This window comes from Dermacentor andersoni, chromosome 3 (genome assembly GCF_023375885.2).
Source record: "Dermacentor andersoni chromosome 3, qqDerAnde1_hic_scaffold, whole genome shotgun sequence".
NCBI classification, from domain to species: Eukaryota; Metazoa; Arthropoda; class Arachnida; order Ixodida; family Ixodidae; genus Dermacentor; species Dermacentor andersoni.
In genome coordinates this window covers 203,226,308-203,247,735 of record NC_092816.1, presented here as the reverse complement: position 1 = coordinate 203,247,735, position 21,428 = coordinate 203,226,308, and the positions used below count along the sequence as shown (strand labels likewise).

General features: G+C 44.8%; 2 non-coding genes across 2 annotated transcripts; both read left to right on the top strand.

Annotated features, from left to right (window-relative positions):
* The first annotated feature begins 666 nt into the window (after positions 1 to 666).
* TRNAR-UCG (transfer RNA arginine (anticodon UCG)) lies at positions 667 to 739 on the top strand. Its single transcript has one exon. It is a non-coding gene; the product is annotated as a tRNA-Arg (tRNA).
* A 2,597-nt stretch (positions 740 to 3,336) lies between these two features.
* Positions 3,337 to 3,409, top strand: TRNAR-UCG (transfer RNA arginine (anticodon UCG)). Its single transcript has one exon. It is a non-coding gene; the product is annotated as a tRNA-Arg (tRNA).
* Positions 3,410 to 21,428: the final 18,019 nt, after the last annotated feature.

The following is a 21,428-nucleotide window of genomic DNA, read 5'->3' as shown; positions in this document are numbered from 1 at the left end:
TTTATTTATCGGGTTTTACGGCCAAAAACAACGATCTCATTACGAGGCACGCCGTAGTGGAGGACTCCGGAAATTTGGACCACCTGGGGTCCTTCACCGTGCACCTAAATCTAAGGACACGGGCATTTCCGCATTTCGCCCCCTTCAAAATGTGGCTGCCGTTGCCGCGATTCGATCCCGCGACCTCGTGCTTAGTGGCCCAACAATTTAGAGAAATGTTTGGCGGTGTGAGGAATTACATAAAAGGGTCTACAGCTAAATTTAGAAAGATATCGGGGTCACCAATTTAAGCCCCAAACGACTTTTATTATTCTTTTTTTTGTGTGTGTGAGCAATGGTATTTAATTACTGCAAGACTTCCAGTTCGGGTACCGCTCTTCCACATGCGACGTGCTTGTACTAATCCTACGCAGGTTGAAGAGGACCACTAATCAAGATAAGTGAGCTGGCAGCTTACAAATTTTAATTACGGCGGAAGTGTAGATACGTACGCAAATATTATAAAAATCCAAAATGCCGAGGAGCAAGGCACTCAACAGCTTGGTGATACTTGTTCCGTCCGAGCGACGTAGTCCGCGTGTGTTTGCCTGAGTTTTAAGTGTGTAGTTGTGTCCACTTTGTTATACACCTTCAGTTTTCTTTTCAATGTAATAAAGAAAAAAAAAAGTCCGCGTGGCCTAATGGATAAGGCGTCTGACTTCGGATCAGAAGATTGCAGGTTCGAGTCCAGTCGCGGACGTCGCACGTTTTCTTTATTGCTAATTGTTCGAAGTAGATTTTTATTGTTTTTTTTTTCTTGTATGCTCCTGTCTGCTTTTCTACAGCTGTATCAGAGTTGCCCAATTAAGAAACTATTTAATGTCAGTATGCACTTCAAGGGATCTAAATCTGAGCCGAGCGATGCAAAAGCAACAATAACGAATGAAGCTTGTCACACAATGCAACATGACGAGATGTGTTATAACAGGCCGCCAGCTCAATCAGCGGCCACATTGTATTGCTTCTTTTTCTGTTTTCTTTTTGTTCTGCTTATAATAACCTAGATTGACACCGGACTCTCGAAGTTCCGCGCCGAAAAAAAAAAGAAGCGATGAAGATTGTTAACAGGCATTTGTGCCGCAGTTATCTCTCACATAGTTTTGTACTGCATACTTTTTTCGAATATCGTTTTGTCCCGCATAATTTCGTCCGGCATAACTTTGTCCTGCATACCCCGCCTGTTTAGTTTTCGTTCGGCACATATTTTTTGCGTGACACTTTGTTCCGCATATTATTATGGCTCGTACATTCGTCCCGCGCAATTTTCTCCCGCATAAATTCGTCCTGCATAACCTGCCTACTTATTTTCGTCCCGCATGTTTCTGTTGTGCGAGAATGTTGTACCGCACAGTTCTGTATAATATAGTTTGTCCCGCATAATTTCGTGCACCTTGCCATTTATGCACCACGCATTTTTCGGACATTTAGGATTTTCAGATTTATTGCAGTAATGTTGTACTTGCGCAAGTACAGAAGTACCCCGATGGCCTGTGCCGAAGATAACTGCAGTGTGAGGAGGACACCATAATAAAATGTATTAATAATGTTAAATATCAACATGCAGCAGTAAGTTGCTTACGTACAATATATATATAATTCAAACAAACTGTTTTATACAACATTTGGGAAGTTAGCTGAATTCTTTCTCGACGCCCATTCTTTTTATTTTTATTATTTTTGTGTGTGTGTTTGAGGGCGCACGTCGCAATTAAGTGACTTAGTGGTCGCCATTTTCCCGGAGTGCCCGACCCAGACGCCGTCGCCCGGGGTCCGGGGAGGAGAAGCGTTAGCTTTCTTTTTACAGAAATAATCTTCTCCTTTGTCACAGTGGGTGATTCGGTTGCCCAAGCTATGCAGCCCTGAACATGCCCCCCCCCTCCTCCCCTTCCATGGAGAAGGTCAGGGAAGGAGTGAGGGGGGAGGCATCCCTGCGCCGTTCTAGTTCACCCTTATGATTTTTTATATATATATCTCTTCGTCTTACTCATTTAGGCATTTTATCGACATTGTAAATACTGTCTATCTGCATAGAACACTGAACGCCACGGAGTTGTCACTTTTGTTATCGGTACTGTCATCTTTATCGGTATTGCCCTTGTTTTTGTCATGTAAACATATTTTAAACACAATTCTAAACGTATTCTAAAAGGTCTCTTAAGATATTTATTGATGGGCAAGGGGCGCCGGACATTTTGCTAGCGCGTTAAATGTCTGACAAATGGGCTAACTTACAAAAATGTTTGGGATGGATGGCGGCGTGAGGAATAACGCAATACGGTCTTACAGCTAAATTTAGAATTACGTCAGGGTCACCAATACAAGCCCCAAAGACTTGTGTGTTCCTTTTCTTTTTGTTTTGTGCAGGCAATGATGTTTAAATTACCACAAGACTCGCAATTAAGTGTCTTAGTGGTCGCGCCATTTTCCCGGAGTGGCCGACCCAGACGGTGTCGCCCGGGGTCCGGGAATGAGAAGCGTTAGCTTTCTTTGTACAAAAATCATCTTCTCCTTTGTCACAGTGGCTGATTCGGTTGCCCAAGCTATGCAGCCCTGAACATGCCCCCACCCTCCCATTCCATGGAGAAGGTCAGGGAAGGAGGGAGGGGGGAGGCATCCCTGCGCCGTTCTAATTGACGCTTATGATTTTTTTTTTGTATATCTCTTCATCTTACTCATTTAGGCATTTTGTCGACATTTTAAATACTGTATATCTGCATAGAACACTGAGCGCCAGGGAGTTGTCACCATTTGTTATCGGTATTGTCATCTTTATCGGTATTACTCTTGTTATCATGTAAATATATCTTTAAACATAATTCTAAACGTATTCTAAAAGGTCTGTAAACATATTTTTTAAAGAGCAAGGGGCGCCGGACCTTTTGCTAGCGCGTTAAGTGTCTGACAAATAGGCAAATTTAGAAAAATGTTTGGAATAGATGGTGGCGTGAGGAATAACACAAAAGGGTCTACAGCTAGACTTATATTTATATCGGGGTCACCAATATAAGCCCCAAACCACTTTTATGTTCCTTTTCTCTTTTTTTTTTTTTATGCAAGCAATGACGTTCAATTACTGCAAGACTTTCAGTGCGTGTACCGGTCTTCCACAAGCGACGTGCATATTTCAAATGCTACGCACGTTGAAGAGGATCAGTAATCAAGTGAAGTGAGCATGCTGCTTACGAATTTTATATACCGCGGAAATGCAGCAACGTATGCAACTATTACAAGAATCCAAAATGCCGAGGAGCAAGCCAATGAACAGCTTGGTGATACTTATTCTAATACGCAGCCGTGGTCCGCGTGGCCTAATGGATAAGGCGTCTGACTTCGGATCAGAACATTGCAGGTTCGAGTCCTGTCGCGGGCGTCGTGCGAAGTGGTTTTTTTTTTCTTATTCTCTTGTCTGTTTTTCTACTGCTGTATCAGAGTTACACAATGGAGAAAGTATTCAGTGTCAGTATTTATTTCAAAGAATCTGTATTGAAGCCGATCGATGCGGAAGCGACAATAACGAATGAAGCTTGTCAGAAAGTGCAACAGGACGAGATGTCTTATACCAGGCCGCCATCTCAATCAGCGGCCACATTGTATTGCTTCTTCTTTCTGTTTTTTTTTTCCTGCATGTAATAAACTAGAGAGACGCTTGAATTTCCGCGCTGAAAAAAAGAAGAGGAGATGAAGTTTCTTATATGTATTTGCGCCGCAGTTATCTCTCGCATAGTTTTGTACCCCCACTCCCCCCCCCCCTCGCATAGTTCTTTCCCACATCGTTCTGTCCCGCATAATTTCGTCCGGCATAGCCTTACCCTGCATACCGCGCCTATTTAGTTTTTGTTCGGCGCACCTTTGTTGAGTGAGACTTTGCTCCGCATATTATTATAGCTCGTACCTTCGTCCTGTGTAAGTTTGTACCGCAAAAGCATTGACCTGCATACCCTGCCTACTTATTTTCGTCCCGCACGTTTCTGCTGTGGAGATTTTGTGTCGAACAGTTCTGTGCCACATAGTTAGTCCCGCATAATTTTCTCACGCGTAATTTCGTTCTGCGTGCCCTGCATGCTTAATTTTCGTCCGGCATATTTTTGTTGCGAGAGATTTAGTGACGCATAGTATTATTGTCCCCACGTAGTTTTGTCCTGAATGATTTTGTCCCGCACCATTTCACCCAACATATAGTGGCGTTCCGCCACGCCGTTCTTCCGCTTGTTTTTGGTGCGTAAAACTTTGTACAGCATAGTTTTATGCTACATCGCCAAATTCAATTCAGTTGCATTTATCCATTCATTTACATGAAAGGAAGGAATGTTTACCAAATGTTACTGCATCTAGTAGCTGGACAAGGTGAATGCTCCCTCGACACTATGGCAACGTACAATAGCGTGACATATCTGACATATATGTATACGGTATACAGCAACAATGAGGAATTGAAGTACGATGATGAAGAGGAAGCCATACATTAAATAGAAAACGGTAAGCATAATTACTGTAACTTTCAAATAATATGCACAGCTTTTGGAGCTCTCACACAAAGCGAACAAAATAAAGCCAAACCAAGATAACCAAAATGGAAGCAAAATACACTTTACATTAGAAATGCTAAAAGGGGTACTTGTAACAAAGCATCATTGCTTTGCTCGTGCAAAGTACATTTTCGAATCGACGCATGCACCTTAAAGACGTCACAAATCAAATGACCGACGGCTTTAGAACTTGCAGTGATGCATCGTGTACAGGTATAAACATGACAGACAGATTTCCGCATGGTCACTGGATCCAACGATAAAAAAAAAAAAATCAAAATATGGGCTTTCGCCAAATCCACGGCCTTATCATTCCGCACGCCGAAATGGAGCCAGTGCGAAATAGTTTGCACCACCTGGGGATTCCTTAACGTGCACCTAAATCTACGTGCACGCGAATTTTTGCATTTCGCCCCCATCGAAACACTGCCGCCGTGGCCGGGAATCGATACCGCGACCTGATGCTTAGCAGCGCGACACCATAGCCACTAAGTAACCACGGCGGGTGCCCCCCACCGCCGACTATAGAGCCAGTATTGCCACTATCACTGCCGAATTGTTTGCTTTTCTGGCGCTAGTTCGGCCCATTAAGCACCTTCATTCTCCCCCCTTCGTCGCTTGGCTGCCTGGGAGAACTTGACGCTCTTTCTTTTTCTTTTTTTTCTTCTGTTCTTGTTTTCTAGTCTTGCAGGAAATTTTCTAAATTAATACAGTACTCGGCAAAATAACAGATTTCAGACTTGCCATAGAAGTTTTCTGCTTCAGAAAATTGCATAAATGTATAATCTAGGGGCATGTTCCACTAGTTAATGGACATTCGGGATGAAGACATGAGTCGAGTTCTTCGCGGACGGCCTGAATTTCGGCGAGCAGCTGTTGTTGCTTGGCCGGGATCTACGGCCAGGCAGGTTCGCCAATATTTCCACTAGGTACACTACGTATACCACCGCAAATAAATGTATACGTATTTTTCCATCAATATGCCCATTAATTTGTGGTACAGGCTCTCAGATCATATAGTTTATATCTTGTAAGACAGAATATTCAAAGTCAAGCTTGAAATCTGCGACCTTGTAGAGTTTCCTTTCTTTCCATTTTTGCCTTTTTTTTTTAATAGGAAGATTTACTACGTGACAACGAAAAAAAAATTGAAATGCGCAACGCTCTGCATTGTGCAGGCACAGCAATAGCGTCTCCGACAACTTGTCTGACATCCAACGACTGCAGCCGTCTAGTAGTTGCAGTTTCGTTATAAACTTTAATTGTTAGCACCTTCTGTATGTTTGCGTCTTCCAGTGAAGTGTCACCAGCCGGACAGCTAATATACACTCTAAGAAGAGAATAAGGAAATGGGGTATTGAGGTTACTCCTTTAGGGGAATAACTAATCTGCGACAACTATTATTCCTCCCCTTAGGGGGTAAGTGCGAGGGGATGAAATGTTACTCCCCATGCGGTTACTCCTTCAGAACTAACAGTTGCCCTTTTCCGATGCTCCTCAAGGCAATAACGGTCATTCTTTGCAATGCTCCGCAAAGGGGGAAATAATGAAATTAGGCATTCATACGCTGACAAAAAAATTACTGAGCTAAAAAGGTGCCCGAAAGTAAGAATCGAACTCACGTCCTCTCACTCACAAGGAAGGTACTCTAACCACGTCCCCTCATCAGGTTTTTTTATTTTTTTTATTCTTTCTGCAACTTCCTTTTTTCTGTCAGTCCATCTATCTATCTATCTATCTATCTATCTATCTATCTATCTATCTATCTATCTATCTATCTATCTATCTATCTATCTATCTATCTATCGATCTATCTATCTATCTATCTATCTATCTATCTATCTATCTATGCTCTACGATTGGGGGGGACCTGATATCTCAGGTCTCTCAGCAGCTCAATTCTCTCTCTACAATTTTGCATTGTTTGAATGTACAGCAAGGTGCGGGTTCATTGTCCTCCTCTTCCCAAACGTGAAGCCCATTCTGGTCAAGTGAAAGGATAATGTAACTGAACATAACAAGAGATCTCGTGATCAGACGCTCTGGTTCAGCTCAGAAAGCCAATCCTCGGTCACCAGATTTTTTTTATATATCGAGTCGCTTGCGTTGACCCTCTTTTCAAGACTGTTTCGTTCTTTGTGCGTAAATAACAGATGAGTGTCGTCTTCACCGAGACATGAATCAGGGTGACAGCTTCTGTCAAGCCTGTCTGGGCCCCGTCATACACGTGCCACAAGTTCTCGCGTATTATCGCTCTTCTCTAGTTTCTAGCCGATGCCTTATCGCCAGGCGTGTCTCATCGCGTTGCGCGGATTACTCTGGAAGAGTCCACAATCAGACTTCGCGGTAAATGTTTGCTAGAGGCTGGTTGTCATACGTGGTGCGGGATAGTGGTTAGACAGCAGCGTTTGATAGTTAAAGACAATCGTTAATGAGCAGGTTTACCAATATATAGCCACATACAATGACATGCTGCTACGGATGTTAAATGAGAAATATGAAAAGTAAAGAAAAAAAACACATTTTTAAGGGAAGATGCAGAAGAGTGACATATATACATACTCAACATGAAAATTAAGAACTTCCGAACCGCTTTACACCCTCGACTCTTGTTCAGATCTTATGTTTGCCGTCGGAATTAGCTTTGCTTCTGTTCAGATTATTACAATGGTCGCCTGACAATCTGAGTCATGCCCGAATTGTCGCAAACACCGCAGAGTGCGTTGTCTCTCAGTTAAAATGAAAAATAGAAAACAACATGAAGCACTAGCCACAATGTACCGCTTGTAGTAAGTGCTAATAAACGGCAACATTTCAAAAAGCTATATGCATAATCCGAGACCTGGTTTTTGAAGTTCAAACCACGTCTGCTTTCATCCTTGAGTTCTGCCCCGTCAACAAGAGATCTGGTGTCTTGTTTTTACCAATGAACGCTTCCCCACCCCCTTCCCTCTTCGACGCATATACATACACACAATGAAAGTTGTGCGCATGCGTGCACGTCACCTTGGCCCGCGTCAGGATGGCGTTCATTTGCCCATGCGGGGCACGTGCTGAATTCAGCGCGCGTCGCAGGAAGATAAGCGGGCCTATCCGCAACCGGGCTTATCCAAGGGGCCCGGATATGCGGCGGACCACACGCTGTTATATAGAGAGAGCAGAGTGAGCGGCGATCCAATGAGTGATTGCTTGATTCACGGTGCACTCGAATAGTAGAGCGCACTCCGTCTCGCACGTGTGCTCTGAGCATCTCGAGAACCATGGCCAATTTCTGGGCCCCGTTTTGCGCCATGGTCCTGCTGGCGGTGGCCCTGGCTACTGCCAGTGATGAGCATAGCGCAGGACCGCAGCGATCCGGCGACCCGGGCGCTATTTTGGAACGATTGGGTGAGCGTTTTTTGATTTTTCGATCGTGTTCGGTGGGTCTCTAGCGCTTCTCGTCTTTTTTTTTTTTTCAATGTGTCGTGCTGCGTTCCATAAGCGAAACGGGGGCTTAAAAATTCGTGCCAGGTTGCAGCGAGCTGTTTCTTCAACGTCTCAATTCCTGCAGTGCCACGTACTGCAACTGGCCCCAGACGAGTGCGCTGCGATAGCGTTCACACAGAAGCTTATGTGTTGGTATCCAATTATGAACAATGGAAATGCCATCCCATATGTCACCCACCACAAATACCTCGGCGTTGTCATTGACGGCGGTGTTTCATGGTCGAAACATGTGACAATGTTAAAGAAAAATTTAACTGGGCTTGCTCAAGTTTTTCGCTTTCTGGCCGGTATGAAGTGGGGTCCATCTGAGCATTCGCCACTCCGGCTGTACCAGGCTCCCTATGTCGGATACATTCGGTATAGTCTGCCACTTTTATCAAGTATGAGCCCGTCATGTTTGCGTACGCTGGAAAGTGCCCAGGCACAGATGCTGAAAACATGTCTCGGTGTTCCACGTTGCACCTCAACCCACGGAACAACTGAGGAGGCTCGCGTCACCCCTTTACCTGTTTATCTACGATGCGAACCTCTTCGAGTATTCCTGCGACTGCTTTGCCGTCATGGACGCCATCCCTTATCGACATTACCCGATATACGGCCGGACTCCACTTTTTCAAGAGCCGTTAAATGCCAAGAATCAGCCATACCAGCATACTTTGCCCCGGCTGACCTTCCACATATGCCCCCATGGGTAATGTCCCAAATACCGGTACGTCTATCTATTCCCGGAATTTCTAAAGAATCGCGAATACCTACCGTCGGCCTCAGACATTTAACACTTGAATATATGTTGAAAGAGTATGACTCCTCGGTGAGCGTGTATACAGACAGATCGGTCTCGTCGTATGCATCTGGTGCGGCTTTCGTCGTGCCTGCGCATCAAGTCATTCGACGGTTTCGTCTGCATAACAAGAAGACTACAACATCTGCGGAACTAGTGGCAATCAGAGAGGCCGTTCAATATATTTCGCGACAGCCTCCTCAAATATGGACAGTCTTCAGTGACGCAAAATCGGCTCTTCAACTACTTATAGTGGGGTTGAAAGAAAGCTCTTACAGAGTGTTGGCTCTTCAAACTGCCGAGCTCTACACTTTAGCGCAAGAAAATGGCCACCACATCACATTTCAGTGGATTCCCAGTCACTGTGGTATACAGGGCAACGAACTGGCCGACGCCGAAGCGAAGAAAGCACTCGAAGAACGAGAGTCACTGCTTTCAATTCCTTTTTCAAGAGCGGACGCCAACTGTCTCCTCTCCAGTGTCATCCGAAAATTGACAGCAAAGCACTGGGACAATCCGGATAATCGCCACAGACGACTCCAGAGATTGGACCTATACCATGAATTTTAGGCTACCGCCAAAAATTCAACGAAACTGTGCCAGTGTTCTGCACAGACTAATACCCCTGACACACGGGCACTCTAAAGTCCTTTAGGTAAGGGGACATCTACCGGAAAGGCGTTCAAGTGCAGTGACACACGACAAAGGAGTATCTCCTTTGCAGCAAAGTTCCTTTTCGGGAAAGGAGATCGCGCAACTACTTTTCGGGCGGAAAAGGAGTTACTCTCGCACACAGCGTGCGCAACTCGTCAATAGAAGGAAACCTGCCACACAACTACGGTGCCCATAGGTATTTTTTTACCTTGCGAAAATGTTTTAATTGTTAGCGGTAATACAATTTGTCGAATAGTGAAGATTTCCTCTAGCTATACTCTCAAACGCTCGCATAACGTCGCTAGTGCCACCATGTTGTAGTGCTTCACACTCGAGCAGAGAAAGCTGCACATTGCATTCTCGGCGAGTAACCAGCCTTCGCCCGCGCAAACAATTTCAACTAGAGCTTTTAAAAGGCATTTGTGAAAGCGAGATGGAGAGGGAGATCTTTCCTTTATGAATGCTGTAGAGGTCTGCCCGCCAGCATATAGAGCCTGCTACTCCAGATATTAGGTATGGTGAAAATTTGGGGGTGGGCCAACTTGAAATTCGAATGTGGGCCAACTTGAAATTTGGGGATGGACCAACTGAAGTTTGGGGGTGGGTCAACTTAAATGTGGGGGTGGGCCAACTAAAATTTTTGGGTGTGTTTACGGATACTTAGATAACTTTAGTGCAGTTTCTGCATGATTTCTTAGTTCTTGAATTCACTTTAGATTGTGCTGCAAGGCACGCAGGAGTGGGTGACGCGATTATCTTATTTAGTTTTCTCGCGCATACAGGAAACGTGCAGGGGATGTTCACATGATCGTGCACGCTTGCTCGCATTGGTATTGGGCAACCATCCTATTCAGTTTAGAGACTACAGCAAAAAAAACTACTTTCACAGTGAGAAGATAAACACACGGGCAGACGATGCACTCGCTACTAATTCATTATAAGAAGGCACGCTGAATATAATACCTGTGGTGCAAATACGCGCACAGGCAAAAAAATAAATCCAAACAAAGAGGGATGTGCCACGAGCAATTCTAGATCAAGTACACTAGGTAAAGCAGCTGATTATCATGTGGCGGAAACAATTATGTCCGGAGTATAGGACTCGCCTCAAAGCTCCTTCTACATTATTATAAACTAATCTCCTCATAAACGTCACCTTCAGGATTCTCGACGCTGTTATTACCACATTCCAAAATTTTCTACACCACTGGGGCGCACAACTGGTCCAAAACCAAGCGTCTCCACCGAATACTGCGGCCCTTCCGCGTGAGCCAAGGGGAAAGAGCGTGCCGTACGAGCGCAGCCAGCACCACCCTGAGAAGAGAAGGCCTGAGCGCTCGGCCACTGACGACACGGAGAAGAGGCCGGCGGCGTGCTCGCGGTTACGGGTCGAAAGAAGGGATCGCGCTCTTGTGGGCAACGTTCAACACAGCACAGTTATTGTTTTTTTAAGACATAGTTGAGCAGGTGGTCCGCAGAGAACAGAGGGTGTTCCAAGATTACTTTACTTATGCAAAACTATTTACGCACTGCATTATGGACGGGCTTTATGCCCGTCCATAAAAGATGAAATGGTTCAAGCTTAGGATTGAGAAGAAATTTCGGGTAAATGATGACAGGGAGCGTTGGTTATGTTGAAAAGTCACAGTGCGGCCCTCTTCTTCAGAGTATAGCTTCATTGCCTTCATTTATCGTCAGCGTCAAATAGTTTGCCGTTCATGCGACTACAAAAGTTCTTCAACAAATTGTTAGCACTGCACCATAACACATATATCATGACCACTTCACTGGTGTGCCCTTTTTCACATTCGTGCACATGTATCACATGTATTTACTCCAGTCTAGATTAGGCTGTAAACGAAGAATTTCGCTTTCGAGGCATTATTACATACAGTACCGCAGTCCACATATTTACAACACCACAAATGAGTTTAGCAGTGGAGGTACAAAACATTCGTGCAACTATTTACAAAGAAACAGCTGCTTTATTTAGCAGAATTCCAGCTCTTCTCTTCTTTGTCTTAGCATTGGCACCCAATATTCTGTCATTGATCTTGCGGAAACATGAACGCATGATTTTCGGCCCCGATTTGTAATTGCTCCAGCAATTGGGCACGCAGCACTTATTAGGCATATCCTGGCATAAACGTAATCCCCATTCCGCGGCAATGAAGGCTTGCCGGACACACTACCGCAATCTCTGCACAAGCGCAGAGACTAAACGATGGTTCACGTCCAGAAAGTGCGCTCGGAAGCGTGTCGCAGCATGCCAGGACTTTTCTAACCCCGAGGCTATTGAAGGAGCGGTAGGGTTCCCGGAACTAATCGAATTGTTATCGCATCGTCACCCACTCAGCCGCGTCTCATTTTCAACACAGGTGCACCGCCCGTAGCTTCGTAGCACGCTGCACGGAACTTCTATGTGGGCCTCTTTTGCGTGACGTAACTCAAGGGGAGAGGGTACAACCAGAAGGTTTTAAGTTCTCGTCTAGAGGGTGTTGGCGCAGCGCGCGCAGCCTTCATGCGAGGAGAATAGAGGAGGAAAGCGCCACGGGAAGAAGAGCGTCGCTACTTTCAAATTGTCAGGGGATTTTAGCCACCAGCTACGCCTCCTAAACAAGCAATCGAATTAGTTTAGGTCCCGGCTCACTCCTTAGTTGAGGGCAATGAATATGCTCATCAACAGGCCCGAGCGCTAAACTCCCGGGCCAACGAGGAGGAGGCAAGGGGATGGCAACCCATCACAAATTACAGAGAAATAGTCAAATATTACAGGGACGGCAGGAAGACCTTCCCGCACCCCCACCACTCCTTGACCAGAGCCGAACAAAGAATATACAGGCAAATCCAGGCAGGATCCTTTCCCCACCCCTGCCTCCAGAACAAAATATACCCAGAGAGATATAAGAACACATGTCCTCACTGCAATGCATTAGGCACCCTTCGCCACGTCATAGGAGAGTGCAATTTTTCCATAGACGACCCCCCCCCTATACCCATAACTAACCTCCCTGCTATTCCCACCCTTTACGAGCGATGGGAGATCATGCTGTCCAGCCCCGCCCTGGAAGACCAGCTCCGACTGATCCACAGGGGCCAGGCGGCCCTGGAAGCATATGGAGCCCGCGAAGAGGGAGCCACCCCATCTGACGCTTAAGGCGTTTCATTTCATAATGGACCAGTAAAGTTGTTTCTCTCTCTCTCTCTCTCTCTCTCTATGCTCCCTGCGGGAGCATATACAGGGACACTAGCTACCAGTGATGCATGGAATTATCTGGTGGTGCAACTGGTGAGCGAACTGCACTCGCTTCTTAACGGAAGCGCACGCGGCGTCGCGTGCTCTTCCGCCAATGGAAGCACTTCATTGCGCCTCTCTCGTCTCTCTCGCTGCTGACGGCGACAACGGTGTGAAATTGAGCAACGAGCGAATGAAAGCTAACGCTTTAAAATGTAGCAGCGCAATTTTCGATCGAGGACATAAGCAGAAGAGCAGCACTCATACTTGTCCGCTCTTCGGTTTGTATCCTCGTCCGTAGCCGGGCAGTTATATGATTTTAATTTTCGGAGCTATTCCGCTCGATCGAAATGCGAATGGCGTTTGGAAGCTCTATCGCTAGAGGTGCAGAACTTTCCGGCTAAGGTGGCATGCCCAAGGGCACGCTGCTTTGGTCTCGGTTGTTTCAGTTCCTGTCATTTGGCATATGGGTTAACCTCACAGTATGGAGATACTCGCTCCTGTTTTGTATGTTTTGCTTAATTCGAAGAAGCTGTAGAGCAATATCAACTCGCTTCTCCTGCTTAAAAGATCAGTATTTACTACAAAAGCGTGCGCATTTGGACTGGTTTGTTCGTGACTTGAGGAGAAACAATACAAATGAACAGGCGTTAGGAAGAGAGAGACCACGGCACCATCGTCTGTCTCTTTGCCCGTTCCTTACAGTGGCGTAGCCAGAATAATTTTTTTCTTGGGAGGGGGGGTTGAGGTTTAGGGCTGTTACTTCAGCGGGGACAGGAGGATGAAGGCGGTAGGAAGGGAGGCTGGGCAGGCCGCATACTAACACAGAAGTTGCGAGGGTGGAAGGCATGTGCCCAGTGGGCCCTCCCCCACATGCCTGGTTATTCCACTGTTCCGTACGTCATATCGCCGTGTTCCTTTGCGCAGTTTTCTAAAGTTCTTGCGCAATCTGTTTTCGTAAAGCTGGCTTTGCCGCAGCAGGCGAAGTTGTGCGGAAGAGCCCTATTTTGTAGTTCCTTTCGTTCTGCATTGTATCCGAGGAGAACAAACTATTCGAGGTGCTGGAGCAAAATTCATCGTTTCAGGTGAAGGTGAAATGAACTTTATTTATTGTTTCATGTGCAGTGTATGCAAAGGAAGTTCAGGCATAAGAAACAAAAACAAACAAAAGAAACTTGCCTTGCGTAAATTACCACTGACAAAACCAACTAGAGAAGAGAAACCGTGCCATGGCGGCGTGTCATATTTAGTGGCACCCACGGTCACCACCAAGAAGTTAAACTTCCCGTTCTCAGCTCTTCGAGTTGGGTTTTGCTACGCTCGAAGTAGCTCCAGGTGATGCTTCGGGACGTTGAATATCGCCAATCGATCAGTAAATTGGTCGGGACAGACAAAACTGATTGATTGATTGCTAACTTGACTGATTGATGATTGATTGATTGTTTACTTGATTGATGGTTGATTGATTGATTGATTGATTGATTGATTGATTGATTGATTGATTGATTGATTGATTGATTGATTGATTGATTGATTGATTGATTGATTGATTGATTGATTGATTGATTGATTGATTCTAGGAGCTCATAGCCTCACTCTCTGCAGCAGAGCGCCACGTCCAGTGAGTCTTGGCTATGCGTACTCGCTGTGTGTTGACCAATGCATACCTTCTGTGTCCGTGCACTTGTGCGTGCGCTGCAACAATTTGAAGCTAACCTGTAAGGCACAACCGTGGAAGGTTGGGAGATAAAAACATAAACTTGAAAGGAAGCCACCAGCTATGCAGTGGGCGTTAGAACGGAAAATGATACACGCGTGTAACATTAGGAGATGGTTACGCAGCACCATGATCTAGGCCAGAAAGCAAACCCAGATTAAGAGAAAGTTGGGCAGGTCGTCGATTTCAAGTTTCGCCCTCTCCGTGAAGTCTTGTTTTATGTTGGCCCCTGCCACCCGCTTTATTGAGGCATGCAATGATGTGTGTACGTGACATTGTTACAATGTGGTTCATCAGCATCATCCTCATTGTGTTCAGCCCATAAGTGGTCACTAATCAGTTCAACAGACTGCGGGTGGAGGTGGAGGAAAACAGAGTCGAGGATTTCAGATGACTAGATGGACAGATAAGATTAGGAAATTTACACGTAGGCGAGAAGTCGGTTGAGGCATAGAGTGAAAATTCGCGACATAGGATAGTTACTTGTGGTTCAATCAGAACAGGAGTAAGTGCGGAAGACTGTCCTGTAGCGCGCGGTTAACCCCCTAATGATAAAACACAGTTCCATGTAAAATATTTTGGAGCAAATTGTGCACCTTTATTTCTGCTGATAGCGAGTACATTTGTATGCAAAAAGATATCACTGAAATATACGTTGAGCTAAAACCTAATTAGTGTATAACAAAAAATGATTTCGTAATTGGTTTATTCAAGTATTAACATGTATGTACTCACTACAGCATATCAAAAACACTGCTATGGGTTCCGCGTTAATATTCCCCCCGCGCTTTAATCAACGTCAGGAAACGGGAAACTCAGCGTCGCATATATGCTACGTTGAGTATCATATATATATATATATATATATATATTAATATATATATATATATAACGTTGGGCATTACAATGATAAATATAGGCTGAATGTGACAACGACGCCAGATGATATGCAACATCTGAAAAGGGAGCATTTCTTTTGCACCAAAGTATTACAAGCGTGGATGGCTCAGATTTTTGCCGAAGTCAGGTGTGGTGTCATCGACGCACTACAACGTCACTGAAACCGAAACCGCGGTTAGTTAAAACCCGCGCTTCCTTTCCATTTCTTTAGAAAAATATTCCCATTAAAGAACGTCGATGACGTGGGAAAGTCGGCGCTCGTCGCGAGCGCTACATTAATTAGAAGAAGAAGAAGTTTGCTCTCGGCTCTTCAGCCGTGATTCTCCGCGCTTACCCATAGCTGGCACCGGATGATCCGTAACGGCTGAAGATGATGATGATGATGATGTCCTTGATGAGATTGGCGCTTACCCACTCGCGGGGATTGGCCAAGAGTCGGGCAGACTTTGCTTATGTGTTCAGAAAATGGGGGTAAGGAAAATTTTAGATCCTTACCCCCATTTTCTGAACACGTAAGCAAAGTGTGCCCGACTCTTGGCCAATCCCCGCGAGTGGGTAAGCGCCAATCTCATCAAGGACATCATCATCATCATCATCTTCAGCCGTTACGGATCATCCGGTGCCAGCTATGGGTAAGCGCGGAGAATCATTTTTTGCTAGAAATGACGGGCCGAACAGTTAACTGCCCTGTTAGCGAGGAAGTTAAAAAAGAAACGAGCGAATTGCCACATTTACCGGTATTATTCGTGTTGCGATTACCTCGGTTTTCCGCGAATGATGATGCAGAGTTCCAGAACGACCTGATAGCGAGGCCTGGCGAGGTTGGCTGTTAGGCACGCTAGTAAAAAAGCCAGTGGTAACAGCACATGTCACGTTGGTTATTTAGACTGCCGTTGTTTCGCTTCCTTTACTTAACCAGTGTTATTCGCGCGTAGCTAAGGCTATCGCATATTTCGCCGACTATCTATAGAGCGCGTTAGACATTAGTATCGTATTAGGCAGGGAGCGCCGATGCCTTGCCCATGTTAGTTGAGAAAAGACCGTTCGTAAGGTAATAAATATTTAGGACCGGTTGATATAAGTATACGGGATCGCATTTGGTCAAACATGTTTTGACAACACACACGCCTCACGTTACTGAAAGGAAGGCGCGCAAACACCTAGACAAGTCAGAACAGAAAGGACGACGCCAACAACCTTTCTACTTCATTTTGTTCTAAACATGTGTCCGTGCTTCATCCCTGCTTTTCAATGACAAGAACCCCCCCTACTACCAACTTTCTCGTTCTCAACTTTTATCGTTCTAAGAACACGCCTGATTTGTTCTCGACATCCCCACACATTCGTATCTTGAGATGCTGATAACGAACAGACCGCCATGATGGAGCCTGCGATCACGCCCGCAGATGAAGGTGAGTTATGTTGGCGGCACGTCGTCACTGTGCTCCCAGGCTCCGGTTTACGTCGTCGCAGTATTAGCTGTAACTTTTTCTTTTTTCATTCTTCGCAAGCGAACTTGCAGCAGTGATCAGCAGAACTCGAAAGCTTTTTCTTCTTATAGTTGGTGTGACTGAAGTTATACGAACAACTTGGATGGACTGTTGTTCTGAGGGTTTTTCCTAGGAAGCCCTGCTCTATGTATACGGGGCAAAATTGCTGCGACAGACATTTGATCCTGTTGAAAACACGCGCATCTTTCGGTGATGTATATACTATGGTCGTGAGGTCGTATCGGTGGTCTCCGTAGTGTGCTTAGGCATATATATGGCAGTGCACGCAACCACATGAAGCCATATATATATATATATATATACCGACCTGCCTCTGGAGCAGCCGGAGCACGCGAGTGCTTTGAAACTGCACGATGCACGATCACCTACGGCAATGATGTCCACCAGCCGCTAAGTTTGGTGGCCATCATCGACCTGCTCCAGAGGCAGGTCGATGAAGCTATATACCAAGCGTTTCGTACCAAAAGAGCGGGTGTAAGCACCCTGTTCCTTGCTAACGCCAAGGAAGTGCGTTCCTATCTTTTTTTTTTTTTTTACTGTGTTTGGTACCCGCTCACGTGTGGGCAGTGCTTGATGCCTGCTTCAACTCAGCCTTGGATCAACCCGGCATTGCACTGTCTGTACAAACGGCTCACATAAGGGGATTGTTTATTGCCTGTTTCACCTCCACCACGGTGCGGCCCGGTATCATGCTTCGTTCGGGATTTCTTTCTACACGCGGACGCAATAGTGGGTAATGTGCGCCTTAACAGCTTCGCTGTAAAAGGCAAAACAAATAAGTTGCTTCTTAACTTGAGTCATTGCCGTCTTTCTATTGCGCGAAATAGATTCAAAATACCTCAAAAAATATTGTGTGAAAAGAATGATCGACTGTAAGTTTATGGTTTTACCCAATGAATACCCTTACAGAATTTCACAAGGAATACATGTACCCTACACTGTTTCAAGTAAGGAAGATGTATTATTAGCGGCCAAGTTCCTGTTCCAGCTTTCCAATATGCTTGCTTCGCAAGTGTCACCAGGATACATTGAACGAGAAGAAATGAAAACGAGGGCCCTATTATTTGTTAGCAATATCAAAAGATGCAAGCAGAGAAAAACATCAAAGACAGCATAGGGGTAATTAGTTGTACGTAATAATTAAATTGAAGAAATCATAAAAATAATGGAAATGAAAGTGGATGAAAACTCAACTGGCCGTATGTGGGCACGGAGCCACATCTTCGCATTATGCGTCTGATTCTCTTTCCAATTGAATTACTGCTCTGGCGTTTTGCCATCCACTTTCTGTGGTATTTATGCTTATCTACTAGAATAAACCTGGGAGTGTTAGGCAGCGCCCCCACTTACGGCCTTCACGGCGGATGTGGAACATCCTTTGTTTAGTATGCATCACGTGTACGTCATCTTTTTGGGTGAAGGCAACTGGTTAATAAACCAACACATGCTATTTGAAGGCATTAGTGCTGCCGGATTCGAGGCCTGGCTATGTAATCGAGATAAAAGGAAACCAAGGGCCCGAATTTTTTTTAGTCATATCTTAAGAAGCCAACACACAAAGACAACAAGGGCAGATTAGAGGAAATTACATGAACTTAATAATATATAAAGACATGATAAACAATGAAAATTAAAGTGGACGAAAAAACAACTGGCTGAGGGTGGGGCACGAACTTTTTTGAATTGAGCCATAATTAAGCTAATTCTTGTAGTAATGCGAAGACGTGGGTTTGTGCCCCGCCTGTTGCCAGTTGGCCCTTATTCCGCTCCCATTTCCATTATATTTACCATTTTTCCAATTGAAATAAGTACAATCAATTTAGCTCATGGTGTCCTTGGTGTCCCTGTCTGTTGACTTCTAGATATGCCCATTGTACATCGAGTTTCTTTAAGGTAGTGCGTTGAAATACACTGTTTTCTTAACTTTTTTTTGTCAGGTTATTTTGGGCAACATATATACAAGGTTTGCCCGCAAGGTAAGGCAAAAGGAGGGCGTAATCCTCCTGACTAAGGCCTTTACCTCGCTGGAGCAGCAGAAGTAGCAGTCAACTGATAACAAAGTACAACTAATATGACACAAAACTTCAAAACTATTTACAGCAAAATTTTAAACACAATGAAAAGTATAAACCGCTTGCCAAATAGCAAGTAACTGAATAAATACAGCACAGGAAAAATAAGAACATTCTGTTATTAACAAAGTTATACATTCAGAATAGAACGTAACATCTTGAAAGTAACCTGTCCATGCATTTGTTGCGATGGCTGCTGTCGTTATAGAGGGGGAAGGGAAAAAGGAATGCTGCGAACTTGCGTCGAGATTCTGCGCATCCCATGCATCCCATGTATCTCTGCAGTAAAAATTTAGTTGAAGTTTGGCATTCTGTCATGTGCGCTCCTCGCTGTCGTCGGATGTCTTTTTTTGGGCTAGTTAATCATGTCTCAAGTCGGTAATAAATGTAGATTTATTTACATACGTAACGTCGAACACACAAACCGGCTGCATAAACGGGGCACGAAGAACAGCTACACTATATATGTCCGTATAATTTGACCTCTATACAAAGAATATAGAGAGTTAACGAGCACCGCATATGTAGCTTTTATATTTAAATCTATGCAGATATCAAACAAAAAAGTATATGAGTGTAGCACACATTGCGTCATCTCATAAGAGATGTACGGTAAGGCGGGCATAGTTTGACGCTACTGACGTAAGAATTTGATAAACCGAATTAACTAACTCGCTAATTCGTGCCCTTATTAGAATTCAGTAATTACTCTATTTGTTATTGGGGTTAATTGGGGTTAATCCATTGGGGTTAATTCGAATACCATCATGTTTTAGCACCCCCATTAATTTTTTTTCATTTCTGGAAATCGCACTTAGTTTGATATAATCATGGTCAAATTTTAACGGTCAGTGCAGGCAATATCGCCATCGAGTGCGTCTGGAGCGCTAGAAAGGCAGCCCCGCTATTATGTCACAGGGAAACACACCGTGACGTAATGCGCGACAAAGTGCGCGACGAAGATTCAATCGCGGCACGTCACGGTTGTTGCTAGCCAGGCACAACGGTAAGTCATTTTGCAAGCACGAGCAATCCGCTTATCACTAGTTTCCGTATCGCGCTGTCATTCGAGCTTCTTTCCGCAATTCGTCGCAGGGCGTTTAGGTGTGACGTAAGAGTGGGGCTGCCTTTGTGACGCTTCGGGCGCGCTCAGTTTCGATAATATTTGCATTGCGAGTTGAAACTAGACTATGACTGCCTCGAATCCAGTGCGAATCTCGGAACTCCTGGAGAACGGGTGCCTTAAAATGTAACTGCCTCCAAACTTACCATATAAAAAACCGTTTACAACGTGCCAGTAAATAAAAATAATCTTTCTTTATTTTTCTTCTCAAACTTATGACAATATCGGCAAAGTAATATGTCAGCGTCATCTTACAACTTTCCTGAAAAAGTTTCACGTGCGCTACGCTAACAGCCTCTAAAATAATGTTTATTCCAAAGAAAAAAAAAACACAATCAGACGACGCCTGAGCGGCTTTACGAATGTGAATTTTAAAGCTCAGGACGAGGTCGCTCTAACGTACCTGCCGCAATTCGATTTTCATTTTTTTCAGAGGGCGAGTATACGTCACAGGCGTCCATAATCGTAACTGATGAGAAAGGTAGGCATGTGCACAAGTTGAGGGCGGTGTTAAAGCGTCGCGCAGTGATGGTTGCACACTAACAGTGTATGTCTATGGCCCTTCCGTTACGCAGTGAAATTGTAAGTACACATGTTACTTTCATTCTCAAGCTTAAGAACCTCTCATAGCGAAATCAAATCACTGAAGGTACAAACAGGTGCCGTGTTCATTGCAGTTTAATGTGGTGTACTGTTCAAATAAATTCTACGATACCACTAGAAACCCACGCACAATATCTTACGATGATAGCATATTTCGTACGAAGGTATGTAAAAATTTTGCCTCTCGTATTGTCAAGAAGAGACATCGCCTCGGAAAGCTACGGTGCGGCGCGTTGCTCCACGATGGAGATCTCGGAGGCCTGTATCTCTTCGGTATCTTAGGGGTGCAACACGTCAAAGGCGTTCAGCCGACAGCACGCCGTCATCGCAGCAATCTTGGAGATAAGACTTTTAGAAATCAAGGCTAACAAACCCAACACACGATGAAAGAAGAGCTAGAAGATGAAATTATTATTGCCTAAGACAATATCTTGCGCTGATACTGGCTAATTCTTCCTAATGTGTGCATCTGTTCTTACCCGCAGCTGCACACCCCCCCTGTTCTTTCTCATCGGATCTAACCTGTTCATGTTCGTCAACGGTAACGGATCTTGAAATACCTTGACCATGCGGGGGATTGGAGGAAAAGAGCCAGCCACAATACGCAACTTTCAAGAGAGAGAAAGACAATAACGCGCTTATTTGATTTAGCTTTCCTGTAATGACGCCACGACATGAGCGCATGGGTGCTGGTACGGAGACATGATAAAAGCTAGAGGGAGCATGACGTCAGGCAATAGGTGATGTCCAAACGCACGGCCCGTACAATGGCGCAAACCTG